Genomic DNA, 18,390 nt, shown 5'->3' with positions numbered 1-18,390 from the left:
ACATTTACATACTTTTTTTTTCCTTTTCAGTAGTTCTTGTTCTGCCAAAGAAGATGAAGCACTGTTGGCAAATCAAATGGCAAATCAAATGAGTGTGTCACTACAGCAAGTGCTCTCCCTGACAGGGAGGAAAGCTTCCCACCACACTCTGCCTGTGCACTACTGGAGCTAGATTTGGCCCCTGCAGATACTATCAGTATTGGTTAACTTAGCACTAACACTGACACTTAATCTAACTATCAGGAAACAAGAAAGTAATCTGCCTCAAGGTCTCCACTATGCTGTTGAAGATTCTTCTTGACTTACAATACAAAGTCTTACATAAAAGTCCCAATTCAATTTAAAAAAAAAAAAAAACAACCACATATATAGGAGATCAAGCACTCAGGAGAAGGTGGGAAAAAGCAGTCCCATGGAGAACAGGAAGGCTCCTTTGGGTAGTACCCTCTATTTAGATTGGCTCACGTTGCTTTTGAAAAACCACACCTTCACTCTCACTAACCATTTTTCTTTCCCAGAAGAAAGAGCTCTTTATTTCACTGTACACTCTAACAAGAAAAGAAGATGGTGACTTTTTGACCTATACCATATAAGCAACTCTACTTAACAGAGAAACATAAACCAAAACATTTCTAGATCAGGCAACAAGTTACCGTGTGAAAATGCCCTTCAAATACACATTTCATACATTACATTCAGTTCCATCATTTTAGTCATTGGTATCAAAGTTCATTAAAAACATTCAGCTACTAAGAAAAAATCATTTGTCTATTAATGCTTCAGCAAGCAAGCTTCCTGACTAAAAAACACACAAGAGAATCAAAGAATGAATATGTTTTCCCTCTCCTTTTGAAAGGCACACTACCAAACACGTTATTAGAGCTAGACATGTAACTAATTCTGCTAGTACACAGAAGATAACAACCATTTTGTATAATACCATTCAGAATCACTGAACTAAATTCTGAAAACACAGTAATTCAAAAAAAAAAATAAACACTTCTCTGCAAATCTGTTTGCATAGGAAAACTATTCTAGAATCTGAGTGGTTCTATGGCTAGAAGCTCTTTCCAAATTTCTTGCATTCTTTTGTCCATGACCAGTCCAGATGTTTCTCTTGTGCCAAAATATTCTCCAGGTTAAAGAGTTGAAACAACATATCTTTATTTACTTTCAAAGTAGCTTGCTGGCTTCCTCAGCTAAAGGGACATGTGAGGGACAGACCTTGCAGTCCAGTAGAAATTAAGACAACTCCCTCTTCTCTGTTACCACAACATGAAAAATAGCACACCAGCCCTCCTGAATCTACCTGAAATATCCTCAGCAAGAGAAAAGCAGAATGAGAGCTAGTAAGCAATAAATTTTGTCATTTGAAAAAACCACCAGCATTTTCACTCCAGAAGGATGGAACAAAAGTTTAATGCTACATCTATACACAATTTATTTGGATGAAAAACAGGCTGACAAGATGATTGATTTAGAACTGTGAAGTCTGAGGTCTTGTTTGTGGGTAGTGTAGATTTCTTGACCAACCTCCAAGAAACCATCTCATCACCACTGTTTAAATAGGCATTGCTCTCAAAAACAATGTCTGGAAGAACAATAGCATTTCTAGGAACAATTTTATAAATTTTTCAGACAATGTAACAGAATATTTTAGGGAGACGGGAAGAAAAAAAAGCCTTCAAAAACTAAAGAAAAAAAGAAAAGAACAAGGACAAAAAAAGAAGTCTTGAATTGCACAGGCTTAATTTATGGGACACTGGTGGACCATCAGAGCATAAGGAAATCCATGCTGATATTTTCAAGGCTAAACTAAGTGGCTTGGGAACATAACAGGCTCCAGCATTTCTTTCCTGTTTAAATTCCCAGTTTGTTCTTGATTTCCTCCAAAGTAGTGAAGTTCTATGACTTACAGAGGGATTAGACTTTCAGTTCAACTCTGAATCTGACACGTGGGATGAAAGATTCCTTCTCATTTTTTATCATATTTGGAATGGATGCAGCATTTCCAGCTATCTTATCGGCTAGCACTGCAAGACTCTGCTCTCACTCCCATCTCAGGATGTATTATTAATGATAGAAGTGCACAGCAGGCAACAGAATTTTACACAATTGATGGTGCTCAGTACCATGCCAAGACATTATTAATGCCCCTTTTGTGAAAACAAAAACAGAGTTAAAATACAGCCTGTAGCTCATGGGACCATTTCAGGATGGGAACGTTCTGTTACAGACATTTTGATTCGGAACAAAAAAGCAAGATGTCTCTAGGTCAGCATTGTCAGTTTCTCTGTTTCCTTCCTTCTCTCTCCAAATCACTGAGCACACTTCCAGTATATCACTGATGCTTTCTTCCCCCCAGCCTTAAATCCCACATAAAAAGAAATAAAAAGAATCATTTTGTTGTGAAGTTCAGTAAGAGTCCCATATCACAGTCTCTCAAAATAGTTACTAAATCAGAACAAGGATGGAATTTAATTTCTTACTCATTTAATTGCTAACCTTTATCCAAAATAAAAGCAGAATCATTGTTTTAGCTGATTTTCTTAAGTAGAGTTTGCTGTTCACATCACTTTTGAGGCATAAAAATTCCAAGCAAAAGAGTAAGAAATGAGCAAATCCATCCAGCTTATGATCCTAGTGCTTGCTCACTAAGACCTTGACCCCAGGCTACTGAAGCTCTTGCCAAGAAAAGGCATTTTGAAGAGAATCTGATAGTTTGGCTGGGGGTTTGGCCACATGAAGCATCAGCTTGTGTCTAGCAGCAGTCAGGTATTAATGTTGCCTTTCTGTTTGCAAAATGCCCATCACTGGCGCTGTGGCTTCCCTGAAGGAATTTTCTCTCAGCGGTTTCCTGAAAGCCAGAGAAAGATGAACTTCAATTCCACCAGTGAACTGTAACGGGAGAGCTCTGATGATACATTACACATAAGAAATGAGTCATGCTGTGGTTTCCTGCTTCAGTTTACTGAGCACAGAGCTGCTTGGCCTTTTTCTCCAGCCCTGACCCTTGTCCTGCTCAGAAGCCCTTGAAGATAGCTCCTTCCTTTCCCAGTCTCCATAGCTACAGTCAGGATCAAAGATGCAAGTATGCAGGCTCCTACTCTTGGCTAAGAGGCAAAAACTTACACCCACATCTTGTAAAATCATGGTGGCCAACAACAGCCTGAAGTACAGACAAGAACAACAGAATTATACAGCTGGCTAACAACTGCACCAGTGTTTCAAATTTCTGTACTTTTTTTCATCTAGAAGGACCCTAAGTGTTGAGTGTTACTAAGGACATTTCTCGTGAATTACAGTTTGCTCCACAGATTCTCTTGCTGATATCAGACTCCTCAGGAAACAGCATCATGTTGACTGCAGGCTGACCAAACATGGCAGGGCAAGAAGTTCAGGCACTCTGAATGCAACGTACCAATTGACGGGAAATTTATGCAGTGCCCGACAATTCCTAAATCTAATAAGGCAACGTATTCTTATATATACACCTGCATCATGGGGAAGTTGGGAGTTGGACTTGATGATGCTCAGGGTTCCTTTCTTCCAACTTGGGATATTCTAAGATACTATGAAATTAGATGCTTATATTAGATGCATTCTCCAAAGAAAAAAAAATAGCTTATATCAAGTAGGTATAGGAATGGAAAGCAGATCATGAAGTGAAAGTGCCTAAGAGCTAGTCAGAAAATCACTGCTTAACAATATCAACAGGAAGCTAACAAACAGAAATAAAATGCAGATGGTCCATTTTGACCCTGTGACATATGGAACATTGGTCAGTGGTACAAAGCCATGGATTTCCTTGGAAACTAGTCAGGCTACTCCAGTTCACACCTACCTGAGATCTGGTTCTTGAAATCAATAATCCTACTGGCTACAAAATCAAAAGGCTGAATTGTCAAGTTTTGACTAAGTTTTAGTACTTTTTTAAATTACACTCAGTGTCAGCCTGCAGATTACCTACAGTAATAGCAGATATTTCAGAGAAATTTTCTAGATACATTCCTAAGAAGTGACCATAGAATCATAGAATCGCTAAGGTTGGAAAAGACCCACAGGATCATCCAGTCCAACCATTCGCCCTTCACCAATGGTTCTCGCTAAACCATGTCCCTCAACACAACATCCAAACACTCTTTGAACACCACCAGGGTTGGTGACTCCACCACCTCTCTGGGCAGCCCATTCCAGTGCCTGACCACCCTTTCAGAGAAGTAGTATTTCCTAACGTCCAGCCTGAACCTTCCCTGGCGCAACTTGAAGCCATTTCCTCTAGTCCTATCACTAGTCACACAAGAGAAGAGGCTGACCCCCAGCTCACCACAACCTCCCTTCAGATAGTTATAGAGAGCAATAAGGTCTCCCCTGAGCCTCCTCTTCTCTAGACTGAACAATCCCGGCTCCTTCAGCCGCTCTTCATAAGACCTGTGCTCCAGACCCCTCACCAGCTTTGTTGCCCTCCTCTGGACACGCTCCAGGGCCTTGATGTCTTTCTTACAGTGAGGGGTCCCAAACTGGACACAGTACTCGAGATGCGGCCTCACCAGTGCTGAGTACAGGGGGACAATTACTTTCCTGTTCCTGCTGGCCACACTATTTCTGATACAAGCCAGGATGCCACTGGCCTTCTTGGCCACCTGGGCACACTGCTGGCTCATGTTCAGTCTAGCATCAATCAATACCCCCAGGTGTGATTGATGACCAGGTGTCATTCTTCTGACCAGATCTCTCCCATCTCCCTGGTTGCTTTCTTCATCCACAATACCATCTTTTCATACTTTTCCTCATTTTGCCTGATATTTTTGAAGCACCTTCCTTTTACCTTCTTATAAGCTCCATTCAGAATAATTCAGATTTCTCCTGGAGCAGAAGTGGCCTTTTCTCATAATTTGTGTAGTCTCTTCTCCAGTGACAACCTTAACTTCAAGGTGCTTACCATTCCAGGAAAGCTTCTTGAAAAGGTTGTGTTCTGGCAATTCTCATGCTGTTTTCTTCTCATTTCAGGGAAGCAGAATACATTCATCTGAAGGGTGCTTTTGTCATCTCTAACATTACTGAAACGATCATGGAGTAGACATTCTGAACATTTCTGCAATGCTCCTGTAGGTCCCAGACTTAGTTCTTTCAATACTATACACTGAACATTTACAGCAGAAAGGCCAAGAGCACAAGCACAGCTTGTGCTCAATACACAGAGTCACAGAATTGCTCAGGTTGGAAAAGACCTTAAAGATCATTTATCCACCATTTTGTGTGGAACCCAGATTCCACAGATATCACGGTGGTCTCTCAGCATTTATATCCTAGGATTTCCTCATGACAAGGCACAAATTACAATTAGAATGTCAGTTATTCCTTGGGGAAAAAAAAGTGCTGAAAGAAAGCAAACACTTCACATCTATTGGGGAATACTTGAAGAGGACATTAACTGATGGGAATAGCTAAATTTTCTGGGGTCTCTGTAGTTTGGCTTCTAAGTGCAATCCTAAGTGGTGCTGAAAGCCCTGCAGGAGATAAAGTACTGGATGCATTAGAGTCTAATAGCACCCTGTGTATAATGTTCGGTCTTCACATAGGAGCAGCTTTAAAGGTTAGATCATCCTTGAACAGCCCCTGAATAAATAGCTTTTCTGACAGTGGTGCATTGGTACATACCCAGTCTTGCTTCCTGTCTTCCTAACACTGAAAAGTCACATCTTCCAATGCAAAAACTCAGAACTGGTGACTGTCATTGGACACAGTCGCTCAAATACAAATGAAGATCCCTTGAGTACTTCCCTCCAGACATCTATGATACAAACTTTATTTAAGCTATTAATATAAAAACCTTTTATGAACTCTCAAAAATACACCTGGATTAAACACCTGTTTGCTTTAATAGCCATTACTGGTCTTTGTTGTTGTTTAGTTTTAACATAGTCTACCACCTGTCTCCATTGAATTTCTAAAAAATAAAAAACAACAAATGTAAGAAAGTTACTGAACATGGTCTCCTTGAAATACCTTGAAGGAGAGGAGATAAATTAAAGATGAGTATAAACATATAGATGTTTCCGCTTTCTCTATTCATGCTTTTGGACATTTGCTGGGTTTTCCTAAATGCCAGCCCATATTTTGAGCACCAAACCACACTAATATCTGACTCAGTATCAGCTTATGATAACCAATGTGGAGTTCCTTCAACATACACCTAAAACATTTATTTAAGAATCATAGTTGTCCATGGTCAATGAACAACCTGCTATGTTCTTCCAACTAACATATAAGATAAAGAAAAGTATTAGAAATGTAGAAAGTATTACCTATTGTTAGAAGAACATAAGAAATTACCTCCTTTTCAAAACAACTGCTACACCACAAGTAGCAGCAGCTTTAAGACAAAAGAATATCAAAAGAGTTGCATAACCTTGATAGACTACAAAACATAAAACTATTCTGGGACAAAATGCACTTAAGCTCTCTGTTAGAAATCAATGAAAATACCAGGAAAAGAAAGCTAACACTTCTGAGGGCTCATTTACCAGTTATCTTAAAGCAAATAAGCCTGATGCTCCCTTCGTAGAACAGTAAAAGAAGCGCACAACCAGAGGCCACAGGGGACCACTGCATTGCAATCCCATCCAAGCAAGGAAGGACTGATGGGCACTACCAAATTTCTGGCCACTTCTGTGGCGGTCTTCTAACATCACCAGGTCCAAGAAGATACAGTGAAAAGCTTGTATTATGGAATATATTTCTCTGCAATGTCAATAGCTGCTGGTTATCCGACCAACAAAGCAAACTGCAAGGACATTATTCTCAAAAGTGCCATCAGCCAATTACATTCTCCCTCCTCAAACAATTACTGGCATAATGATAGATTGTGTCAGACAGAAGAGTAAATACGAAGTGATGTAAATATAATCTCTGTACTGCTTTCAATTGTCTCTATTAATCACTTACAGATTGAGTGCGTTCTTGTATACTGGGTGTTCAGGATATGTCTAAGACAATTGCTTTAGGAATGTCCAGTACAAACAGACAATTATATACTGCGGTAATTTTCTGCAAATGAATAAAATATTACAAAAAAAGTGTGTTCTCACGGGAGAAATAACACACTGGAGAAACACTGGCTGTGAAATAATGTGTCATTTTTTAGCAAATAGATCACAAGCACAGGAAGACTTTACAAGTCAAATACAGCTGTGAAATTTCTGCTTTGAAATATGTCTATGCATCCTTAAAAGTAAATAATTTGGGAATTAAAGCCTGAGATCATTATTGTGTTTATACTGAAAGATAAAAATTTGTATTTAACATTTTAATTTTGAATTCAGTGAAGAAAAAGGTTAAAAAGTTTTCCATAATGGTTCAGTTATTTTTCTCCTTACACTTCATAACATTGAGACTAAAACAAACGCTAAAGCTTCTTGTTTTAACTTTATAATTTCAGCTTGACTCTTATTCCTTATCTTCTCTATTGTGAACTCCACTGAGAGGATAAAATATAAAGAGTTCACCTATAAACTTGATTCAATCTCATCAGTAAGACAGAGCATGCTATCAAGGCAGGCAGTGTATACGGTAAATAAGTTTAATTAGAATAGTTGGAAAAAAAATAAACTTAATTAACCTTAATTTTCTTGTACCCTTTCCAGAGAAGTGTGAAGCAAGTTAGAGATTTGTAAATTAAATTACATAAGAATCCGTGTTACAATTTGTTGTAAGTATAGAGAGGAACTCTTAGTGAGTTTTGCAAACAAGTTAGGGGAAGAAAGCAAGGAAAGGGTCCTCCTTTAATTATAGAGTGGGTTTATTTTTTCCTCCATTTACTGCAGGCAAGGATTTACCATATTTAACAACACCTAGCTTCTTCTTTACCATGTTTATACATTTCTACACTTTCTTGTTATGATGCAAAGAGTCACACATACTTGCACAGTATTTTCATCATCTTAAATAAAATTCTTCACTTGCATGATGACTGGGCGGCTTCTTGCAATATCAGCACTTGCTGGTCACTTGAGTGAAGAGTCTGGATCTAAGTCAGTATGATGACCCTGGGTTCTACAGTCTCTTCAGGCACAGGTAATACCTCTAAAAACCATTATAGAATTATTTACTTGTTCTGGAAAGAGACTTTAGAGCTCTAAAACTTCTCAGAAGACACTCTTGCAAGCAAGCTCCTCTAGATAAAATGCCATTATGTCTATTGCCCTTAAACTAATACACAGAACTCCTCCTGGCTTGCCTTTACCTCACATGTAATGTTCTACAGTCATAGTATGACAGCAAACACTGCTTGTGAGACTTTCGTTGAACTATGAATTAGTTCTCACACTTCAGAAAATTTGAAAAGACAAAGAGATGCACACTGCTTGGTCTTCCCAAATCACCCTGCTTTGAATACAATTTGTTTCCTGAAGAAGCCCCTTCTAACTGTTTCCCTTGTGCAAGATACACCTTGCAAAGGAAATACATCACTCCTCCCAACCCCAAGTATGGAAAAAGTCTTGAGAAAGCTTCTAAAATTAACGAATAGCAATAAAGAAACAAGGTTATGAAAATTTTGGATTTAAAATTTTTCTGTAGCTCTGCCTATCTCATGCACATTTGATGGGTTGATGATCAGACCTGATGATCTTAGTGTTCTTTCTCAACCTTAATGATTCTGTGATTCAGTTATTTGTATTCTCACTTTCTCTTGCTTTCTCTCCCTAATCTGAGGTTTAGAAATGCTTCCTCAATAAATCAAAGCCAAAACTATTGTTCAACTGTATGACTAAAGCGGTTGGGAGAAAGTAAGGAAAAACAGCAGCAAGTCTTACAATTAAATCAGGAGAGCTGGTGGACCTGATGCAGCTACTGTTTCCTCTATTTTTTCCATGCCCGTGTCTACACAAAGACAGAGTAAGCCCACTGTCAGCCCTACCCAGCAGTCAAGATCCCTGCCCTCACCACTAGTTCTAGACAACAGCTGCTGCACCAAGTAACTCACCAACACTTCTGAAATGCAGTTGAGCTGCCTCTAGTTTTAAAAAACTTGTCTTTAGGTTCAAAAGTCTGCACAGCTATTAAGTCTCCATTCACCTTTTTCAGTACCTTAAGAAATTACAATACTTGTTAGCCACCTTACCTACGTAAGTGAATAGAAAGTACACATACTGTATTCAGAATACTATAGAAAAGACAAGTCACATTTCCATGGTAGCTTTAAAAAAGTCAGAGAAAGCTGACATCCAATTCCTTCATAGCCATCTGTAAGTTAATTTAAGCAAGGAAATCTAGAAGCAAACATACATAATGTGTGCACACACCCAAATGTGAACTCTGGGATGACTCATCCCTGTGTGTAAAACTTCAGCACCCTGCACTTAATCTCCTTTCATTCTTCCCACAGCCCACGCTTACTCATACATCTAACTGGAGAGGGACAGCAGTGAAAGCCAGGGCGCTTGCAAGTTCATGCACACGTTTTCACTGATGATGATCTTTGCTAACAACAAACTCTCTCCACACTCATAGAATCACTTGAGTTGAAAGGGACCTCTAAAGATTATCTAGTCCAACTGCAATGAACAGAGGAGTTGGACAAGACAGCCTTAAAAGGTCCCTTCCAACTCAAGTGATTCTATGGTTTTATGATCTCTCCACCTTCTCTGCTCTCTCAGTTGCATGAAAAATAAACCTTCCTGACTTTGAAAGACACTGAAGTTAAATAAGTTACTGAAGTTAAGTAACTCTCAAGTGAAATGAGTAAAATAATACTACAACTCAAAAGTTGCCACTTTGTGGTTGTCTCACACAGAATAAGCCACACATTATGACTTGGTTTTCTTTCATGATAATTTAATGGAAGACTCAGGCTGAAAGAGGAAGCAGAAAAAGTCCTCGCAGCTACCAAGAGTCAGCAATTCACAGCCATTTAGAGCTGTATAACAATGCCATAGGACAGGGCTGGTTTGAAATCATTAAGGAGACCAAATCTTGAGAGAGGAAATTGTAGCAAAATTGCATTATTTATAGAGTTAAACTATTCACTGGACAGAATCCAAAGTAGTCGTTATTAAGCACTGAAACTTTGCCTGCTATGAACAAGCTACTCTGCTCTGTCTCATATCAATATTACAACAGCTGGTTTTAGTAAAGCTTTCAGTAATGAATTTTGGCACTTTGTAATTCACTTCTGATCAGCTTTGTAAGCTTATCATTACAACCATTTTTGAAGGAAATTTACAAACAAACTTTCCAGCTATAATTACAGGAATTTCAAATGAAACTCTCTACTTTGAATTTCAGTGTCTCTTATCAGGATGCTCTATAGCTTGAAAATGCCCTTAAAACCTCTCTAAAAGTTTAATTTCTAGGTTTGGTGGTCATTCCTGTAGAAATGATATCACATGCAGAAATGGGCCTCAAAATCTCACAGATTATCCTGTGGGAGCATGATTTTATCAATCCCATAAAAGTTTTACCTTTTCAAAAATCCACAAGGAGAACTGTAATCACCCTATGCACTGTGAAATACTAAACCAGTGCTCCAACCTTTCATGTAGGTTGAATAAAATCATTTGCTGGAGACAATATCATGCACTGTGTCAGAGACTCCAGGAGTATAACACTGAACAAAACACAGTTGGAAAGGTGTGGGAACAAATAAGAGGTGGAGAATGACAGCAAAGTAGCATGATACAGGGGTTTCTGTTCAAGTTCTCTTCTACTGTCCTCTTTTGCTTAAGAGAAAATGCAATATTCTTGCCCATTTTTATGAACGTATCAGGGCATAAGATGAGGATTGAGAAGAATAAAGGTACAATTTTTTATTTTATTTTATTTTTTAAGTACTGAAAGGTAATACTTCAGTGCAGAAATGGAAAACTCATCTGGACAGACTTACAAAGGGAAAAAAAGTACAGATACTATTATACTCCATTACTTATTATACTACCTTTCTAAACAGTATTCAGAACAGTCTCAGGCTCTGATGGACCTCTCATTGACCTTCATAAAACCTTACAGAGGTCTCAGACTGTGTCTGCAAGGAAAACATTTCAGCTCACCACCATCCCAACAAGCTCCTTCAGAAAACAGATGGGGAACCATCAGGCTGTAAACATGCCACCATACTAATGATGCTAGAGCTGGCAACAGAACACACTGTCTCCAAGAAAGGAGATTTCTAAGAAATCATTTTGCCAAGATTGATTTCCCTGTTACACAAAGCTAAATTACTCTAGAATAAAGTTGATATTGTTATGAATGGCTTATAGCTTCTCGTGTGTTCTTTATGCAGTGGTAACAGCAGAATGAGGGGTTCGTGCCATTTCCTTAAGACTAGGGGCTTTCACTCCACTTGTTGCTACCACAGTGTTGTGGTTTGGAAACAGGATACTGTTGCAGTTTCAATAACAAAAGGGAGAAAATGAAGGGCTATGCCTGCACTTCTACACAAACAGATCAAATAATTGGTCTTACATGATACTTTTCATCTTCCTATTAATAAAAGATTTCTCCAGCCCCTTTTTAATCTGAATATCCCTGTTTTCTGGAAGCAAAACATTCTGTGATTTGGTAGTAACCAAGCCACAGTACATAGTTTTTGAGTTTTATTATGACAAGTAGAGGGGCCATTCCCATTCAGTATCCACACCCCAGTCCCTCTATATAACTAGTATTCTGAAAATAAAGCAACTTGTTCCAAACATAAATGTGGAAGATGACAAATCAAACATCTGCTGAGCTGTAGACATTTCAGAAGCTGAAACACTGGAAGCAGTCCTTCTGTCAGTGTGTATATACTCTTCGTTTAGAATGTATTTGCTATTGATACAGATCTACAAAGAAAATAATGAGGTGAGGTTGTCAAAAGGACAGAATATTTGATATTTCGTTTTCCTTAAGAACAAACTGATGGATTAGTTATGAACTACTATGATAGATTTATAAGTGCTCCAAATCCTATAGCTGCAGGAATGCTGCCCATACATGACATGCAAGCAGATAAGAACATTGGTTATAGGATTTTTGAGTGGAGAGGAAGAAAAACACGTCTGAGATGCTTTTCTCAGTGTTTAAAGGCATCTTGAGAAAAATAATAATATAAGAAAAATATCACTTTTCCACAGAAAACCATTTTGCTGAGCAATCCCTTTAAATAAACGCTTCCTAAATCACACACAGAGGGCAACAGAATCACCTGTATCTTTGGCAATCATTCCCCTCCACTAGATATAAGGAATACAACAGTTCACTTACCACCATGAGAGTACAAATGAGGAACGAGTGAGAAACTCACTAAGAGGACTTCTTTGGAGCACAAGGCTAAGATTTCTGACAGTTGAAACAGGTGTCTACATAACACTACTCCTTCCTTAAACAAATCTATAAAGACTGCTTTTCACAGGGAGAGAGAAGGCAAGGGAACAAAAGCCCTGAACAAATTATTTGGATTTGAGGCACTTACCAGTTCAGATTTATCTACTAGAAATATTTTCTACATTTCATTTATTTTTCCTGGAGAAATGGGACACCACAGAATAACTTTTCTATAGGTTTGACATATACAAGTGTAACATTCATCCCATATCAGGAAATGTCTTGTTCATATAACACATTTTTCCCAGAAGGCATCATAAAAAGCTCTTCTAGCATAATTAACATAATTGAATAAGAAGAATAAGGATCAGGTTTCACATGCACAGACTTCTGGTTAAAAGCGGAAGCTGGAATATGTCTTTCAGAGACTATGGAATTATTTCCCAAGGAGAATACTCCACAGCAGAAAGTACTAGAAAAACCACATGAAAAAACCACGCTGGGAAAGTTGATTGCTTTCATACGAATGTATCACTATCCAGGTAAGTTAATTACTCAAAATCACCCAGTCTTTAACAACCTAACTAACATTACTGCACAGAAAAGTATAAGACTCAGAAACATGGGACAAATCTGTTTCTGCCAGACTGTTAAATTTCAGTCATTTTGGCTTATTAGCTGAAGTCAATGTTAAATTGCCATGATGCTCTCCATAAAGAGCTTCTTCTATATATTGCATGGGGAGACAGAGCTGCATCAAAAGCCCAACCACCTCTGCCAGCATGCTGTGTGAAATGCCAACTGAAACCTAAGTTGTGGGACACACAAGTGACACATAAGTCACTGCATAAGAGGCCAAGTGCAACCACAGGGCAAGATGGAGACTGAGCTGCCATTAGCTGTTGTGCTGTGCAAGGACAGGCTGAGAGAACTGGAGCTGTTCAGCCGGAGAAGAGAAGGCTCCAAGGTGAAATGACAGCAGTCAACTAAAGAGGGGGCTGGAAGAGGAAAGGGGACAGAATCTTTAGCAGGGTCTGTTGTGATAAGACAAGAGGATGCCTTATCCCTGGAGACACTCATGGTCAGGCTGGAAGGGCTCTGGGCAACCTGATGTAGCTGTAGGTGTCCCTGATCACTGCAGGGGAGTTGGACTAGATGGCCTTTAAGGGTCCCTTCCAACTCAAATGATTCTATGATTCTGTGCCAAACGTAAACAGCTCATAACAGTGCAAAACAAAAAGGTTGTAAAACAAAATCACCTTGTGTAAGCAAAAGCTTTTGGAGATTATTCTTGGCATGAAAAGCAGTATGTGCAGCATGTACAAAGCCTTCTGTTCCTGCCAGGTGCCTGTAATGCTATAACAAGTTAGCCAGAGCAGGGAGGTGGTTTGCCTTGATCTTCTCTATCAATGGCCTTTCCAAAGAAAACTAAGATTTTTAAACATAAAAAGCAACTGAAAAACTGAAGAAAAGAATAAAGAGATCCACAAGAAATATTTATTCCTATCCTAGCTTCCAGGCTTAGAATCAGTCAATGCAGTGATAGTTGTAGCAAACTCCACTCAGTTCCCTCTTACTACTAAGCAATTCCATGACATCCAGGATGTGGCTGCCTGCTCCCTGCTGCTCTCAGGAGTTCCCTCTGAATCTCTCTGCCTGACATTGCTATCAAGGAGCCTTAAGAATTTTCTCTCCCCTGATCAAATAGTTCTCACCTTCCACCTAATCCAATCAATTCAAAAGGAATACAACATATTCATCAAGAAGAGTGAAAAATCTAGTATTGTACATTCAACAGCTTCAGTGTTCCTTCTCCCCAAACACACCAAGCTTTGCAATACTTCCTCCACAGCTAAATCCTCCACTTGTGCCAACAAGTACAGAAAGCAACAACAGACAAGATTTGCTGCATTCCACCTCTTCTGTGACATCTACTCCTATTCCAGATGCATGATCTGCAACAACAGCTCAAGAAGCCAGAAGACAAACAGACCAAGTTCTGTATGCAATACCTGTGGCTTAACACAAGGATGCCTTTTTAGCAGTTATAGCGTAAGTTCCATCATGGTTTGTAGAAGTTCTTGCTATGTGTAGGACCACATTGAACTGCAAGACTGAGGGGTCAGTTAGAAGTTGTTGAATGAATCTGCAAGTCACTTTGACCTATATCCTCCACAGTTACTTAGCTGTTGAAATATCTCAGTTACTAAAGTAAAGCAAAAGGTAACCTACCTCTGTTAGGTATCCTTCTATGCATAACTCCCACTCATGAAGTTGTGTCCATGTATGTCTAGCTGTGCTTTGGCACAAACTAACCTGCATGTTCCCACACAGCTCAGTGCTCTTTCAGAACAACTGCACAGCATTTGGGAGGAAAAAGTACATGATACTAAGTGTTCCTGTGAACTACATGCACTCTACGATTTTGCAGCCTGCTGCTGGATATTTAATAGGGCTCTCAGACTTCAAAGGGGACAACAGAAACAAGTTCCTCACTTAAACCTCTCAATATTCTATAAATAATCTGTTTCAATAGTGCAGTCCAAGTTTTAGGTAGTAGTAAAGCAATAAGTGGAAGATGCTTTTAAGTGTTATAACCTTGTCATTCATTACCATCAGTAGTTTTATAGGTCTTAGGAGCCACGAATCCAACTCACTGTAGTTGAGTTAGGAGACTTTAAGAGTAAGACTGCTTAGGAAGACAACACCAAATCTGCATAATTGTGGGGGTTTTTTGTTTTGTTTTGTTTTTTCAGAGCAGCACTGTTCAGAGGAGGGCCACATCTAGTTTCAGCTGAAACACAACAGCAACAGACCTGGTATCACCAGCAGGGAATGGCACACTGACAAAATCATTCTTCTAGAAACCAGCATGAACTCACTCCAAGCAACAGAAACACCAATCATTTCATTAGTAATGTGAATTAAGTGTCTATTACAACAGTACAGACTTAAAACACATGAAACTGAAGAACTGCAACAAGCTTAGTACACACACAGTACCTAACAATGACATTCCCAAGTCATTCTGTTTACAAATGATGCACTGCAAAAACCTTAGGAGACTCCTCCTGTTCCAAGAGGCATTTTAAAGCATTGAATCATCAAGGTTGGAAAAGACCCCCAAGATCACCCAGTCCAACCATCCACCTACCACCAATAATGCCCCACTAACCACATCCCTTAGCACATCTACACATTTCTTGAACACCTCCAGGGACAGTAACTCAAACACCTCCCATTCCAGTGCCTGACCACGCTTTCAAAGATTAAATTTTTCCTAACTTCCCACCTAAACCTGTCCTGGTGCAACTTGTGGCCATTCTCACCCTATCACTGTTACCTGGGAGAAGAGGCCCACCCCCACCTTGCCACATCCTCCCTTCAAGTAGTTGTAGAGAGAGATGCAGTCTCCCTTGAGCCTCCTCTTCTCCAGATTAAACAATCTCAGTTCCTTCAACCACTCCCTGTAAAATTTGTGCTCCAGACACCTTACCCATTTCACTGCCCTTCTCCAGACATGCCCCAGGGCATCGGTGACTTTCTTGTAGCAAGAGGCCCAAAACTGAATACAGTACTGAAGATGTGGCCTCACCTCCCTGCTCCTGCTTGCAACACTATTTCTGATGCAAGCCAGGATGTCATTGGCCTTCTTGGCTACCTGGGCACACTACCGGCTTATGTTTAGCCAAGCGTTGACCAGCATCCCCGGATTCCTTTCCTCCACACAGTCTTCTAGCCACTCCGCCCCAAGCCTGTAGTGTTGCCTGGGATTGTTGTGGCAAAACTGCTGGACCCAGCACTTGGTCTCATTAAACTGCCTCCCATTGGCCTCAGCCCAGTGATCCAGCCTTTCCTATCCCCAGGAAGCTTGATACTTTCTCCCAGTTTGGTGTCACCTGTAAGCTTACTGAGGGTGCATTCAATGTCCTCACCCAGGTCATCACCAAAGATATTAAACAGGACTCCTATCCTCTCTTCTTTTTAAGCATGTTGACAAAATACTCTGAGAAGTCTGTTATTTTGCCATATTACAAAAACTAGCAGGTACCTAGAGCTGATAAAAGAGAGAGAGCTAAGAGGAAGAAGTAATTTTTGCCTTCTCCTTTTATCACTTTTCAAAAATCAAGAGAATTCTGAGATGTTGTGAAGTATCATGAAAATTCAGTAATACCCACTTCACTGAAGATTCTATTGTTAAGGGCCAGACCTATTGTGCAACAGATACCACCACCCTGAGCAACTTTAGTCTGGGTATAAGTACCCCTGACTTTCACCTGTTTCAGAGTAAGGGAAGAACTCTCAATATTATTTTAACCGAAAAAACATCTACAATTGTTCCAATGGAAGAGTCTGCTAGTATATTTTTAGAAAAGCTGTTTTTTTGTTACATGAACATGCCCAAGGGTCACGATGCTTGGATAGCAAGAAGTATCATGTGGCTGTTAACCAGGAGAAATAGATCCATCACAACAGGTTGCTTTCCCCTCCCTTAGTCTGAGCATACTCAACAGGAGAATAAAGAGAACAGACAAAAATCAAAGACTACAGGTAGTAGACATCTTGCCTTGCCCGTCCCCCTCTCCATTTCTCTTACATTTAGTAAATAAAATTGATGGTTACAATTACCTTTCAAAATGCAGAGTTCATTGCCAAAATTAAGACTGTGATATAACTAGGAGCTCAGAAAGTTGATCAAACAATGCCAAAGTACTTTTCCTCCTGTGCTTTCTTGTCTGTTGTAAAAACAGTTACAGAAACCAAGCAACAGTGCCATTCATTCCATTCAATACTGACTGTTATCTCCATCTTGAAATAAGTAGCCAGCCAGAGAGGGGAAAAAAACAACATGGAGAGGAATGAGCAGCATACTTGGCCAGCTACTTACTTGATTTTCTAGTTTTAATAAGCAAACACCAACCATCTGGTATTGGAAAGAAACTATGCACCTAAACCGACATAGATCCAAATGGATGGCCAAAGATTTCTGTTGCTGCTGGTCTATCTTATTAAATGCACCTACTGAATTTTACTGCAGTTTCTCATATCTTCTAGTGAGATTGTTCCACAGCAGACTACCTGGCTTTCTAGAGTCTGGAAAACAGGATTATTTCCTCCAAGATGTAACAAGCCAGAAAAAAGCTTGATGTCCAGAAGATCTGTGCCTGTCTAGCAGGCAGGCACTGGAAGACACAGGCGTGTTAATTGTATTCAAGGTCATTCCTCCCTCCCCCCTTTCCCCCCCCCCCATCAATGTAGAGGTCCATCATAGATATAGGTTACAGCACGTGCAGAGTTAGTCACCTTCTCTCTGTACACAGTTGGCAGCAGCACTGCTTTTAGATACCCCACTATAAACTAATAGAAGAGCATCTTTTTGGCCTAACTCACATTTCACTGCCACTTGATAGTTGTTGGTAGGTCTTGACAGCCATGCAAGAATAACACTTGTTCCAAAAGGCAAGAAAATCTAAGACTCTCTGTACAACTGGGCTCACAAACAACACTGAATAGAGTTGATTACTAGTGTACTCAGCATACGATACAAAGAGATATAATATGGCTCAGGAGCAGTTGAGAAGTTTGGAATAAGAATCCAGACAAGATGATCCCAGGACAGTAGGGACATTAGGAAAATTAGGCAGCTTGATGTGAACAAGGAGTTGTGCTGTGTCGAGCAACTGGGACACTGTCAAAAAGCCCTCTGCTCCAGCACACTGTAGAATTTTGTGCATCCACAGGAAGCCCAACATTTGGCCCAACATACTTTCAAGTTAAACAGGCTAGGAATGGGTTATCATTTCTCTATTAAGATGAATATTTTGAGTTGACAGGAAAAAAAATACTAAGAGAAACAAAGTGATCATTGGGATTAATCAGACAAAGTACGTAACGCATAGGGTTGATAAAATATATGGAAAAGTATAAGGCTTTAGTAAGGAATAATTCTTGCAAGTTAGTTACATAATCTAGCTCCTAAATAGTAAATGCATTTAAAATAGATACTATGATTCATTCTTAAAGTGCATTGCAAAGTTTACAGACATTTTAAAAAGTTTAAATATTAAGTAGCAACATGCAGAAGTT

General features: G+C 39.5%; 1 protein-coding gene across 1 annotated transcript in view; it reads right to left on the bottom strand.

The window, feature by feature from the left end:
- The window catches only part of PIEZO2 (piezo type mechanosensitive ion channel component 2), a 395,935-nt gene extending 378,925 nt beyond the window's left edge, over positions 1-17,010 (bottom strand). The window contains exon 1 of the mRNA XM_040696651.2: positions 16,933-17,010. The gene's annotated coding sequence lies outside the window, so the exon portion shown is untranslated. The remainder of the gene's footprint in view (positions 1-16,932) is intronic.
- Positions 17,011-18,390: the final 1,380 nt, after the last annotated feature.

The sequence above is a fragment of the Gallus gallus genome, chromosome 2, assembly GCF_016699485.2.
Source record: "Gallus gallus isolate bGalGal1 chromosome 2, bGalGal1.mat.broiler.GRCg7b, whole genome shotgun sequence".
Lineage (NCBI taxonomy): Eukaryota > Metazoa > Chordata > Aves > Galliformes > Phasianidae > Gallus > Gallus gallus.
The sequence above is the reverse complement of the archived record's forward strand: the minus strand, read 5'-3'. Positions and strand labels throughout refer to the sequence as shown.